The 13,398-nt window shown below is 45.3% G+C and overlaps 1 protein-coding gene across 2 annotated transcripts in view; it reads right to left on the bottom strand.

Annotated features, from left to right (window-relative positions):
* The window catches only part of Bach2 (BTB domain and CNC homolog 2), a 330,747-nt gene extending 324,157 nt beyond the window's left edge, over positions 1 to 6,590 (bottom strand). For both annotated transcript variants that reach the window (XM_047557940.1, XM_047557939.1), the window contains exon 1: positions 6,191 to 6,590. The gene's annotated coding sequence lies outside the window, so the exon portion shown is untranslated. The remainder of the gene's footprint in view (positions 1 to 6,190) is intronic.
* Positions 6,591 to 13,398: the final 6,808 nt, after the last annotated feature.

The following is a 13,398-nucleotide window of genomic DNA, read 5'->3' as shown; positions in this document are numbered from 1 at the left end:
AATACTCCAAAGGGCCAAAGACAGTAGAGAATTAATAGGATTATGAGGTCGAAGGAAAAAAGCAGGCCTCAAGTTTCCAGCTGGTCCTGACTGAAGCTCACTCCACAATTCCTCCTGATGGTGGTGGTGAGGGGCATGCGCCACCTCCTGACCAGGTCAACACCCCCCTCCATTGTACCACATTACATAGAATACTTTTACTTCATAGAAGTTTAAGGAGTTATCTGCAACTAACTGGTTAATGTCATCCTTTCTACTAGACGGGGGCTTCAAAATGGCAGTGGCCAGTACTGGCTTTGTTCCCCACTAACACTATGATCACCTGCTATGTAAGAGATACTGAGCACCGTTACTGAATGAGTGAATGAGGCATCTACTTCTAAAGAACAGCCTTTCTGGACATTTGGTCCACTTGGTAGTATCTTCAAGTTCCTGTTGCTTAGAAGGGGAAAAAAAATAAAAGAATTCCAATAATCTATGGATATGGGGATACTAAGGGAAATTGCTGAGCATGCACATTTTTCCTCGGCTTGTGGAAAAGGAATCAGCACACTAGAGTCTCCCAAAGTGGGTTAGATCTGTGGAAACTCCTGAGGCATCTGTCTGAAGCGGCAAGGGAGAGAGAAACAACAATGAAGCAAGACTAGAGTGACAGGGATTTGGAAACTCCAAACCCTTCTTCTGAAACTCACTGGAGCTGGTCCATACACCAGCCACAGGCTCAGGAACAACTGAAGAGAAGAACGAGGAGTGCGAGGACTGGAAAGCAGAGGAATTTACTGCTTGGGAAAAGAAGATGAAAGACAACACAGGATAGGAGGGAGTTGGCAACCAAGCACCTGCTCTCATCACATCTGCTGCAGCCTGTCCTACAGCTCTCAGAAGAAGACGAGAAGGTCAGGGAGGAAAAGGACACATCTCAGAACCAGAGGACAATTCATTAACAGGCTAAGGAACAAAGGCAAAGCTAACCAGGGGAATGGCTGGAGAAGCCGTAATTATGAAGCCACAGAGAAGACTGGGAAGCATTTTGGCTATAAATCCAATGACTAGAATGAACTATAATATGAAATGCTTTCAGATTGTAGATATTGTTTATTTGGGAGAAAAAATAGCTCAAGGAAAAAACAATGGTGAAATTTCTGCTTGATTTTTGAAGTAGTGCCACTAGCAGAAGGAGGCTCAATTTACATATTCTTTAGAAATGAAATGGCCCTTGAAAAAGGACATGGTGGTAAGATTCTGAAGATACGTTCTGGTTTAAGGAAGTTGAGTAGCATGGTGATACTAAGATTAAGTTTCAGTTTTAAGCAGACTGACATTTGAAATTAATAAATAGGAAAGAAGAGAAATTGACAGGGAAATCTTGTACTGACAAATAATTCCTTTTCTAAATGTCCCGGGCCCCCCGCAACCCAAAAAAAGGTGAGTTATATTTTACTAAATTTACAAAATGTTTAGTCCACAGCAGGTTTTAGTTTAGACTTGAATAATTTGTAAATATGCATATAAAATTTAAAGATGGGACAGCAATAGGTCATACATTGTCACCAACAATACGGAGCTCTTTTCCCTCATTCCCAGGGTGTGGCTGCTGCTTTCCCCAATGTGATCCGGACTCTGCCAAAAGTTTCTTATCTGCTTTACCAAATAAATTACAATTTTCGCAACCAGTCCTGACTTCTGAACTTTGAGTGTCTTTGGGAGGGTCATATGTCGCTGAGAGGCTTCTTCAATATCTAGAAAGGGAAAGCAGAGGAAAAGGAGACAAAGGTACAGTCTGTTGTCTGAAGTGCAGATATTGATGTCCAGTATTGTTCTCTGTTCCATGTATGAGAGGGAGGGACCATGTTCTCTGTATGTGACACAGTACTAACCAGTCAGTGACTCAGCACTGGACTGTGTATACAGGATGGGGAAATAACCTGTACACATCCAAGAAAACACACTGACTCAGATGAAGTTCTGACTAGAACCTTCCAATGCTGTAGATCGGGCACAATGCCTACCTCACAGGGTTGTCCTAAGGACTTGATGAGATATGTAAAGTAGTTATATAAAGTACATATGTAAAATAGTTATCACTGTCTGGCACATGTAAGCATTCAATAAATCAAATCAATTGTTTTAGTGGGTATTCTTGAATATCAAATTCACATGGAAGTCCTCAGGCATTAAATGGGCCAAGTTACACCCATCTGGTCAGTAACAGCTAAATAAAAGACAAATGGTTCAAAAGCAATGAATTATTTACCTGCAGAGGATAACACTGTGCCCATGGAATTAATTATTTGGCTTTTCATGTTGAACTCTCCATTTTAATGGACAATATTAATACCTGAGTGAGAGTGTCAATTCAGTTTGATTTACAGTTTTGTTTTTCTTACATATTTCAATTTTCTGATAGTTGTAACCATTCATTTGAGACACACTCACAAATCATTCACTTTGTGCCAGGCCTTTAGAAAATAGCTAAATATAGAAATATAAAACAATAAGATGTTCTAGTCTGTTAAGTGGTAGAAGACAGACTATCTTCCCAACAACTCTAAATTTTAGATACATTCTCATCTAATGTTTTTAAAAATTGGAGCCAATATTTTAAAATAGGGAATTCCACATAAAAATCTAGATATCCAACTTCCCCTGGAAAAAGGAAAAATCGAGTGATGTGACAGTACAAAGCCAGCATGGCCATCAATTCCTGCCTGGCAACAGTAGACAACAAGGAGTGAGGGTGAGCAGTGGTTGCCTGCCACTCCACAATGCGCCCTCAATATGCCCTCTCCTCACCAGAACAAGACACATAATGTGTAGGGTTCAGTGAAAATGTAAATGAGAGGTCCCTTGTTCAGGAATTATTAAGGATTTCAAAAAGACAACAGCAGAACAGAAAACCAGGTGTGAGATCCTTCCGAGGGGAAGAGAAGAGAGGCCACGTACACTGTACAATTCTCATGTTCATGAAGCCAGTCCTGCTCTTCAGCCCCTACACAAACAGCAAGGTGTTTGTTTACCTAAGTCTTCTCTCATTCATTCAACAATCAAGCCAGTATTTTTGACATGCCAGACAACTAGCCCCTGAAATCTGAGGTTCAAAGCCTAGCTCAGTGGAGCAGCACACAGCAAAGCGTGAGAGCTACTGGGCCCTCTCTTCCTTGTTAAAGCTGGATCCACACCAGAGACACCAAGTGAGACTTAATCCAAGTAAAATTAAACTGCTCCCAACAATACAGATTGGCCTGAGCCCTTTTGTTGGCATCACAGGGGCCTCGATTACAAATTCTGAGGCACAGCTCACAAGTGCTAATGAATAACCAAGTCCCTTTGGTTGGGCAGACAGTGGGCCCAGAAGTGAAGGGCTGGCCTAGGAGAGATTTGAACATGAACCTGACCATCTGGCTCTCTGTGACTCACTTTGATCACAAAATGAATTGCAACAAATTGAAGAGCACATGGCCAGAGTTAATTGTCTCATCTGTAATCTGAACCTACTTTTAAGCAGTTATTATTACCCTCTATCAGGTGGAAACGTTTCCTACCATCACTGCAAAGTGCATTTTCCTGATGAACTGTAATGGATCATTAAATTCCATATCTGAATAACAATACTTTGCACTTATTCAGTGCCTTTCATCCAGGGATTTCAAGGCAGTTTGCAAATAATTAAGCTCCTCACACAGCAGCCAGAGGTGAGTGACTGGAAGGGAATTGCCTGAAGATACTGAGTCAAAGGGCATAATTCAATAGAAAGAGAATAAATGGCTTCCTCCCAGGCACCGGTAATAGTAAGAGTGAATTAGAGGATTGCCATTCCTTCGTTCCTTCTGCCTCACCCCTTCTTCTCTATTGCAGATCCTGACAGGCAACATACAAAGGATTGAAAAATAAAATAAAATAGGGATGTTCAAATTTGGCTATCAGTTCAGACATACACATTCATGAGGAAAATGTATCTTTCCATGTAATCCTGGAATCTACACTACAAACTGACACTCCAATCCACCTGAAGAAAGGACAGACGTTAGAGGAATTTACTGGTAATTTATGATTATCAAATGGCAAACCTGAAGCTTTCCGAAATTCAAAATGAAAATACTAACCAAAGTAATTTGTTCCATGATTGTTTATTCCATTTCTGCCCCCCCCCCCCTTTGAATGATATTCAAGTTTCAGAAAGAACAAATAGAAAGGAATTGGGAAATCAATGCGTTTTTTTTTTTTTTTAAGACCAGAGGACTAGTGGGAAAAACATCACAGCCACTCAAAGTTTTGTGGTGAAATTATAAACTCCAGAAAAACTGAATTTATAATGGAAATGTTGACAGACCTTTCACTGGAGCAGTTTGAAAGCAACATTGTAATTTAGCAATCTCTCTTACAGACTAAAGACTAATTCTAACAAGATGTCATTTTGACTCACGTTTATTATTACCTGCAAGAATGAAAAATGCCGTTTACTCGCGAGCTGCTGGAGAACCAGGGTGGGGCGGTCTCACATTTTAAGCGAGACGCCCGCTGCCTTACTGAAATAGCCCTCTCCACCAGAGAAGTGGCAGCCTTTCACGCTCAGCTTCTTTCATGTCAGCCAGAGCCTTCGCAGCTCGACATGCCTTTCCTACATGTTACATTTTAATGATCTGAGAAAACCGTTATCAGAGTTAACATCTCTAATTTTACTCTAAACAGACAAAAGCAAAAAATCTCATTAGGCATCATCTCCGCCAAGGTTCCCACTAGGCAGGAAAGGATTTTTATCTAAAGTAATTACCCTTTTTAGTTAAATACACTCAACAGATGAAATTTACACAGAGTGAGAGACTGCAGCACTAGACAGCGAAGGTGCAAACCGAGGAACGCCGCGTCTCGCCACCCGCGGGGAATATGCAGCTCTCTGTCTGGAGGTGGCGGTGGGGGTGGGAGTGCCCTTGTCCTTCTGGTTTCGCGGTGCCAACGGTGGTGGCGATGGCAGTGGTCCGGCGGACACGTTGTGTCTTGGGCCACAGACAAAACCACCCCGGACAGCGGCCGCGCGGGAACTTGCCCCAAGTTGCCAAACTTGCTTAAAGGCGAAAGGCTGCCGGTGATACCTTGCGCGCCCAAGACCCCTGAAGCCAGGAGTGCGCGGCCTTTCAGACACATACACCCGGCCCTGGCCGCTTCCTCCCACGGTCCAAGATCTTGCAAATCCTCGGCCAGAGCGAGGTCGCCGAGATGCTAGAGGGGACCTGGGGTAGCCCATGAGCGCCGCCCGCCGCACTCTCAGTGGTGTTCGGCTCCAGAGCAAACACAGGGTGAGAGAACTGAGAGACCCAAGGAAAGTCGGGGCGTGGGGAGGTGTTCCCTAGATAAATTCCCCTCCTACTGGAGTTTCTGGGGCTTGGAAACTAGAGTGTAGAGCGTGGGTTCGTGTTGCACTTGGACTTCATGCAGGACATTGGGGAGAATAGGGTGCAAGGTGTCTGAGAAGCCACAGGGTTGAGCTCCGCGGGACGCATTCCGACCACCGGCTAGCAGGGATTCCACCTACTCTGCTCTGCGAAGCCCCCAGTTGTTTCTTCCTAGGTCCCTAAACTTGAGTTTTGATCCCCGGCGAGACGCGGTGGTCAGGGCCACCCGGTGGCGGCTGACAGCAGAGCGCAAAGGTACAGCGGCGACCGCAGTCTTTACGGAGCAGCCCTGGGCGCGGATGTCATGAGCTAGGAGGAGGCCGCCCGGCCTGGAGCGCCGATCACCGGCGGGGGACCTGGGCGCCCGGGCCTTGATCGCCGGGGACAGGGCCGTAGGTCTGACAGCTGCTCGGGCTCGCGCGGACGCGCGCCTCCCTCCAGCCCGCCCTCCCCACGCCTGACTTATTACCCTCTGCTCCTCCTCCCCCTGCTGTTCCAAAACACCCGTCGACGCGAGCAAAATACAATGCCGCCTCGCCCGCCGTAAACAGCCAGGCGGGAGAGCACACATTCGCCGCTGCGTGTCCGCCGGCTCCGCTCCCAGTCCCTTCCCGTTCCTAGAAAAATGCCATAAAGCGGGCAGGGCGCTGGGCTGGCAGCTGCGCGCCGGGCGGCCGCGGTTCCGTTCCCGCGCCGCTTCCCCACGCCTCCCCGCCCGCCTCGCGCACCCACTCCCCCCGCAAACTTGCCCCACCGCCCTGCCCAGAGCTGGGGCCCACGGCCCGGGACCAGGGACTCACCTCGCCAGAGAACTTTGAGTCCTTTCCGACTCCTCTTCTCCGCGTCTTCCCAGCCCGCAGCCCCCTCCCGGCAGCCGGAGCGGTGGGCGATTCGGGGGTCAAGGAAAGCTCGCGGAGGGGACGCGCATCACATGGCAGCTCGTTCCCAGCCCCCGAGTGTGCTGGGAAGGGGGAGGGGAAGGGGCGAGGGGAGACCGGGAGGAAAGCGAGAACCGGACGGCGGCGGGACTGGGCAGGCGGGTGGCGAGGGCGGCGGCGGGCGCTCACGTTAGCGCTGCTGCGATCGCAGCCCAGGCGTGCACGGCCGCTGCTGCTGCTGCTGCTGCTGCTGCTGCTGCTGCTGAGGCGGCGGCGGCTCGGCGCTGTTTGCTCCGCGCCGCGCGGCTCGCGCTCTCCCCGGAACGCCCACACTCTCAATCGCTACATTGTTGACATTCGGCGCTGACGTCACCCGCTCCCCATTCACAATAACTTTACGGGAGCCGGGCAGCGCACCTCCCCGGCCGCTGGGGCGCCGTACGCCCGGCGACTAGCGTAAGCCGCTCCGCGAATGGCGCTCCGGGGGCTGGGGCGGGGGGCGGGGGCGGGGGCGGGCGCGCGCTTCGCTGGCTCGCGGGAGGGGGCGCGCCTCACGCCGGCGCTGCCGCCGATCGCCCCGCTTTGTGCGGCCGCGCGTCCGGGAGAGCCCTCTCTTCACCGCGGTCCTGTCAGCCTCTGCCAGGCCTTGAAAGACACGGGTTGGGGGCTAGTGGGATTAGAGTAGTGATGAAGGCCAGTGTGTCACACGGGTAGGGTGCCAGAGCCCCAGGCACTACACCCAGGGAGAAGAGCCAAACCTCGAAACCTGGGATTCCTGGGATATCTATGGTTTCCCTGGAGGGACGGAAAAAGATGCACTATGGACCCCTACAAAACTAACCAGGCCCCGTCTTGGGAATGGGGAGTAGGCATAGGAAGAGCAGTCTTCTACCCAAGAGCGACGTTGATGTTTGAATTATTTTCTGGATGGCCTCGGCCTCATGCAGACTGGGTAAGCCTCGAAGCCCCCATGCCAGAGTTTATGAAAGTGTACCATCTATTGCGAAGCCTAAATCAAAAGCCAGCCCCCCCAGCTTTAGTCTCAGCTCCTACTGCCCTGTCGCCGCTCTCCCTTGCCTTTCACTTTAGACACTGCCAGGGTGTTGCTGCTGCCCTTTAAGGCCATCGTGTGGCTGCCCTGTTAGAAGAAAGCTTGGTGGTGGTTAGGATTTTAAAGGGAGTAATTAGGACTTAGGCTGAACGTACATTTGCAATAAAACAAGGTTGTGTTAGTGTTGTGCTGGTGCCTGCAACTTTACCCCTCACCAAGGCCAAGAAATTCTGCCAGGTTTCCCTAAACACCTATAACTTCGCCCCCTTGTGTAAGGCAGTATTCCATATTATTACATGTGGTGCTGATTTTTAATGAATATTATAAAACTTTGGCTCGCTCTACTGAGAGAGGGATCATAAATCCCCCCTGTAAAATGGGCACTGGCATATGCTGAGGAAGCAGTCAAGCATCACCCTGGGAGTCTTGTGATATCATCCAAAGTGTTGCTTCAGCCACCTTCATTTGAGGGCAGAGTTTTAAAAGGCCCCATTCGGAATGTCTGTGTGGAAAGCTAAGTGACAGCCCATGCAAGTTGAAGGTGCTGAGCTAATTTTTCTAACAGCATTGCAGGTCCTTGAAGTGTAGGTCTGGCACCACACTAGGAGATTTTCTCTGCTAACCCTTGTGGTTTTCCAATGAGGAAAAGTCTCAGAAGTAGTAGCCTTTGGTCTCCTGGTTTCTGATCTAGTGCCCCTTGGGAAAAAACACCCTGCTCCTGAAGTTCCCGCCTGAACCCCCTTGGCAAGGACAGAAGACTGACTTGCTCCCACTGTTTCTTAACAGTCCTGTGAATGGTTCCACTTCTGCATTCCTCATTTCTGTAGGTGTTGGTGAAATAACTGTGAATGTTAATAGCACCAAACCAATGTTTTTCTCACAAGAGCCAGACTTGAGACCATCTCTATGAGGATGAATAAATTCATTTCTTCTTAAGTAGACTGTGGCTGCCCTGATATGTGAGTGGAGTTGAGCACATAAGTGTGGAGGTGGGTAAGGAGAGGAATCCTATTGCAGACTGATCTTGTCCTCTTATTTCTGGTCCCAGATAGATATAGCACAGGCTAGCCAAGCACCGTGATGTGTGCCTATAATCCAGCTACTCTTCACAGCACTCCTGCAGAGGTTAGACTCTAAGACCGCCTTGGTCATGAGTGTTTGCTTTCCATTCCCTGGGTTTGGTGCCACACTTAAGGTGTCTACAATGGAAAACTGATGCAGGGCTTTCTTTCTCTGCATTAATGGCAATAACCTGAATAGAGGTCAATTTATTTCTCATGTCTGGAACATTCAACATTTTCTAATACATGTTCCCCCTACATAATTACATATGTGTTTGGATCTGGAATATGGGCTTCATCTGTCATACATTTCTAAAGCACAATATGGTTGCCAGGGATAATAACTTTGTACCATGGCATTGAAGCTAATCAACATGATTTCTAGAAATATTGAGTTTTGTAAAATAAAAGAGGAGAAAATAAGATATACAGACAACAAAAAGATGAGGAAAGAAAAATAAGAAGGGCAGTTTGGGAGTTTTCAACATTGTGTCCCCCAGCATGCTAGACAGGATCTGAAGATGTTGAGAAGATAAAAATGGTTTTTCTCAGACAAAACAGTAGGCATAATTTCAAATGCAGTTGGCACTTGAATAAGGCTTAACAGGGCAAAGTTAACATCCAGTGAAATCTCACAAAAGAGAACAGAGTGGGATGCTGAGAGGAAGAATGCCAAATCCAGCAGGAGCCACGATTACGGGAAGTTCCTTGAGAGTTTTATTGACTAGGACGAGGTCCTTGGAATTATGACCTGTGTTTATTATTTCAAAAGCAGATGTTATGAAGTGTATCTAAACTCTAAAACCTCAGCTTAGTAATGCACAGGTGACGCTGGAGAGCTGATGGAATTTGAATAGCTTTGAGTGGTTATTTGTTCAATAATTTTTGAACCACCTATTATGGGGAAGGTGCTGTTCTACAGCCTGGGATGTGATAGTGAACAGAACAAAACCTGTGCTCTCACGGAAATCTCAATCGAGTGATGAGACTGGGAGGAAGACAGACAATGAGTCAAACATAAATACACATAGATCGGTAGTCAGGTTGTGTATTATAATGGCTGCTGGGGGGGCAAATAAAATAGATAAAAACTCAGGAATAACATGGGGTGATTGGTCAGAGAAGTCCTTCTTAATGAGGGCACATTTGAGTAGAGATGTGAATGTGCAAGGGGCAACCACCACAGCTATCTTGGGAGTAAATTTTTCAGATATCAGGAAGAGCAAGTGCAGAGGCCCTGAGGAATAGTAGCCTTGGTATGCTCCAGGAACAAGAACAGCAGAGAGGTCAGGAGGTGCTGTAACTGATGCAGAAGAGCAAGGAGGAAAGTAGCAGGAGATGACACCAGAGAGATAACCAGCAGGCATTTGTTTTAGGTGAAATGGGAAGACATTTATAGGGATTTCTGTAGAGAAAACACATAACTGGGCCTTGACTCGCAAATGATCGTTCTGCCTGTTAGGTGGAGCCAGAGCAATAACAGAAGCAGGGAGGCAGAAGACTACTGAGATAGGCTAAGAGGGAGGTGATAGTGATTTGGACTGGAATAACTGCCACAAATGCAATCTGGATAAGTTTTCAAGGTAAAATGGATAGGATTTATAGATGAGTCAATTGTGGAATGTGGGAGAAAAAGGATTCAAAGAAAATTCTGTATTTTGACCTAAGCAGCTAATTGATGGAGATTCCATTTAATGAGCAGGGAAGACCACAAGAGGAACAGATATAGAGAGAAAACTCAAGATTTTGTTTTGGATACAGTAAACTTCAGATATCTACCTAATTTCAGACATCTAAGTGGAGAAGTTGGGCAGGTGATTAGAGATGGGGATTCAGAATTCAGGTGAGAGTCCAGTCTAGAAATTGAAATCTTCAAGTCACCAACACAGAGCAGCTAGGAATATAGTGGAGAAGAGAAGGGAGAAGAGAAAATCTGAGAATTAAGACCTAGGCACTCCAACATTTAGATGTAAGGAAGATGAAGAAAATGAGGAAAACCCAGCCAAGGAGGCAGAGAAGCAGCACCCAAGGAGAGAAAGAGCAGAGTAGAGAGCAGCACCTTGGAGGCCAAGTGAGAAAGGATATTTTGAAAAACAGGAAGTAATCATCTGTGCCTGTTCTGCTGATGAGACAAATTAAATGAGAGAATACATTATTGACTTTTAGGTTTGGTAACTTGGAGGTCATTGGTATCTTCAGCAGAGGGAGAGTGGCAGAAATAAAGCCTGGCTGGAGTGGATTTGAGAGAGGAGAGGAGGTGGAAGCTTGTAGACCCCTCTTTAGAGGAGGTTTGCTGTAAAAGTGGGGAAATGGATAGAGGATGTTGGAAGAAATTCCAGCTCACTGATAGGAATAATCCCACCAAAAGGGGAAACTATGGATACGAGGAGAGGTGGCATAATTTCTGGAGTGAAGTTCTCGAGTTGGAGAGTAGAGTCTCACATAGGGGCAGGGCCAGTTCATCCCTCATGACAGGAGGGAGGGCTGTGCAGGTGGAGATGTGTGGGAGGGCTAGGATGTGGTGTTGGGAACTGTGGACAGCTCTAGTCTGTTTTTTAGTGGACTAAGGAGCAAGATGATCAACTGATGGTGGAGAAGGGGAGGGCATAGGAGCTGAGGCCTAGAAAGAAGTGTGAACTAGTTAGTGCTAGGTGATGTAGCAGAATTGCTGGGCAGCACAGAGGGCCTTGATTTGGTCACTAATGGGGTCTTTATGGACATGCCTCTGCCAAGAAGAGTTGCTTCTTGTCATACTAGATCTCACACAATTTATGAAAAATGATCAGTGCCTCATGAAGTAGACAACACCAACGTTTCTAATGTGACTAGGATAACACAAAAATCTGACCTCTAGCTATTGTTGAATTTGACTGACATTTCTCTTATTTGTCTACCTCTATCTCCCCCACATCACTCAGTTCCCAAGGGAGACTTTGGAAATATTCCCGAAGAGGAAGCAATATAGAGATATAGCCCAAGACCTGATTCTGTACTAAAGAATTGATGCCACTATTGTCTAGAAACTTAGTGAAATAAATTAATTCTTCAATATGCATGACATGAGCATTTGTCATGCTGATGAGAGATGAAAACCTAGAAAACCTTGGACCTTACCTTTAAGTAACTTAAAAGAAATCTAAGTACATAATCAAAACTCATATACACAAAACAGTGGACCAATACGATGATTTTATGTTTAATTGCCTTTATTAACTATTTTAATGTATTACAATAATTAATGATATTTTAAATTATTTACATAGAAATTGTATCTATTAGAATTTATATTAATGAAAAAATTAAGAATGTATGAAAGTATTTTTGACATTATAGCAAAAAGAAAATAGAAAAATAGAAATGCCTTATAGTGGAGGATTGGCTAAATAAACAGTGGTTCACATATAAAATTAAATATTTGGGCACATCTGTAATGTTTATAATCCCAGTGGCTAGGGAGGCTGAGCCAGGAGGATTACAAGTTCAAATCCGACCTCAGCAAAAGCAAGGTGCTAAGCAACTCAGTGAGACCCCGTCTCTACATAAAATACAAAATAGGGCTGGGAATGTGGCTCAGTGGTCAAGTGGCCCTGAGTTCAATCCCTGGTACTCCCCCTGCCAAAAAAATTGAATATTTGAATTTATAAAAAAATCATGTTGAAGAAGTATGTATATTGGCATGCCAATGTTTTATTAGTATATTTTAAAAACAATTTGCAAAACAGTATTTGCTACATGATTTCATTTATGAAAAAATTGCTTGTGCATGTATAGAAAAAAGTTTGGAAGATTTTATATTTAACATTAAAGTGATTCTCTCAAGATGAAGAGCTTATGAGTGGCCTTTCCTTTGCTTAACTTTAAAAAAACTTGCTCTAATATAAGTGTATTACTTCTGTAATAAAGAAAGCCAATAAAAGTTATAAAATTCAAGATGTATGTAATTAAATTCTAATAAGAACTTAAGTGTTGTAGGTGTTAAGAGGGAAAAAAGTTATGAGGGTTGGAGCAGCCCAGAAAAGTTTCTCTGAGAAGGTGAAATTTGAGTTGAACCTCAAGTCCAGGATGGATCCAGAGGAGAAAAGATAGTTGGGCATTCCACACTAGAGGATCCTTGGATCCTGGGCTTTGGTCTGATCAAAGTTTCCTTGTGTTGGGACACTGACTGGGAAAGAGAAGGGGAGGTCAGAAGAAGAAGGCACAGGAGAACATGCCTGCTGTCCTGGCTAGCAAGCAGCACTGAAGTCTCAGTGATAAAAAGTCATTGTGATGGTGGCTTCTTTTTTTCAAAAGGTGTATTTTTCCTTCTGTCCCCTCTCATTGGCCAAGATTTTGTATTTGTTAGAAAGCAATCACTTGCCTGCCTGTCTTCTTTTTTTCCAACATTTTTAAGGACACATAGCCCATGTGTAAGCACTCTTCTAGCCTTCTGAGGTGCTTAAGCTAGGCACTCATGGGTTAGGGGAGATGAACAGGTGAACAAGTCATCACAGCACACTATGCGGAGGGCCAGAATAGAACTTGGGGCAATGCCCATTGACTCTGCTTTAAAGAGTTTGAGATGGCTTCCTGGAGGAAGTAACAAAAGAAGTGGATTCTGAAGGATGATATTGTGTCAAAAGAAGATATTGGAAGGTCAGGAGAAATAGAGTAGTGAATTGAGATGGTTAGAAGTAACAGCCCATAGTAGAATATGGAACTGGAAAGGTAGACATGGCCCAATTTTATCCATAAGACAATCTTCCCCTTGATTTTTCCACTGAATGCTCTTAATGGCAGAGGAGATGGAATACTAATCTTTATTCCTAGGGATCCCAGAACATGGCCCCAAATGACCTTCACCAAGAACAAAGTCTTCTGTTATATGTGAAAAATTCACTTGAACTTCTTCTGTTCTCTATTATGTATAATGGATTAAGTTTACTCTAAAAATTTTTTTTAACCAATTGATGACCATCAGGACTAAAGATTTCTCTCCTACAAAGTGATGCCTTCAAATTTCCTCAGAGATTCTGGAAATT

This window comes from Sciurus carolinensis, chromosome 7 (genome assembly GCF_902686445.1).
Source record: "Sciurus carolinensis chromosome 7, mSciCar1.2, whole genome shotgun sequence".
In the NCBI taxonomy this organism is placed as follows: Eukaryota; Metazoa; Chordata; class Mammalia; order Rodentia; family Sciuridae; genus Sciurus; species Sciurus carolinensis.
The sequence above is the reverse complement of the archived record's forward strand: the minus strand, read 5'-3'. Positions and strand labels throughout refer to the sequence as shown.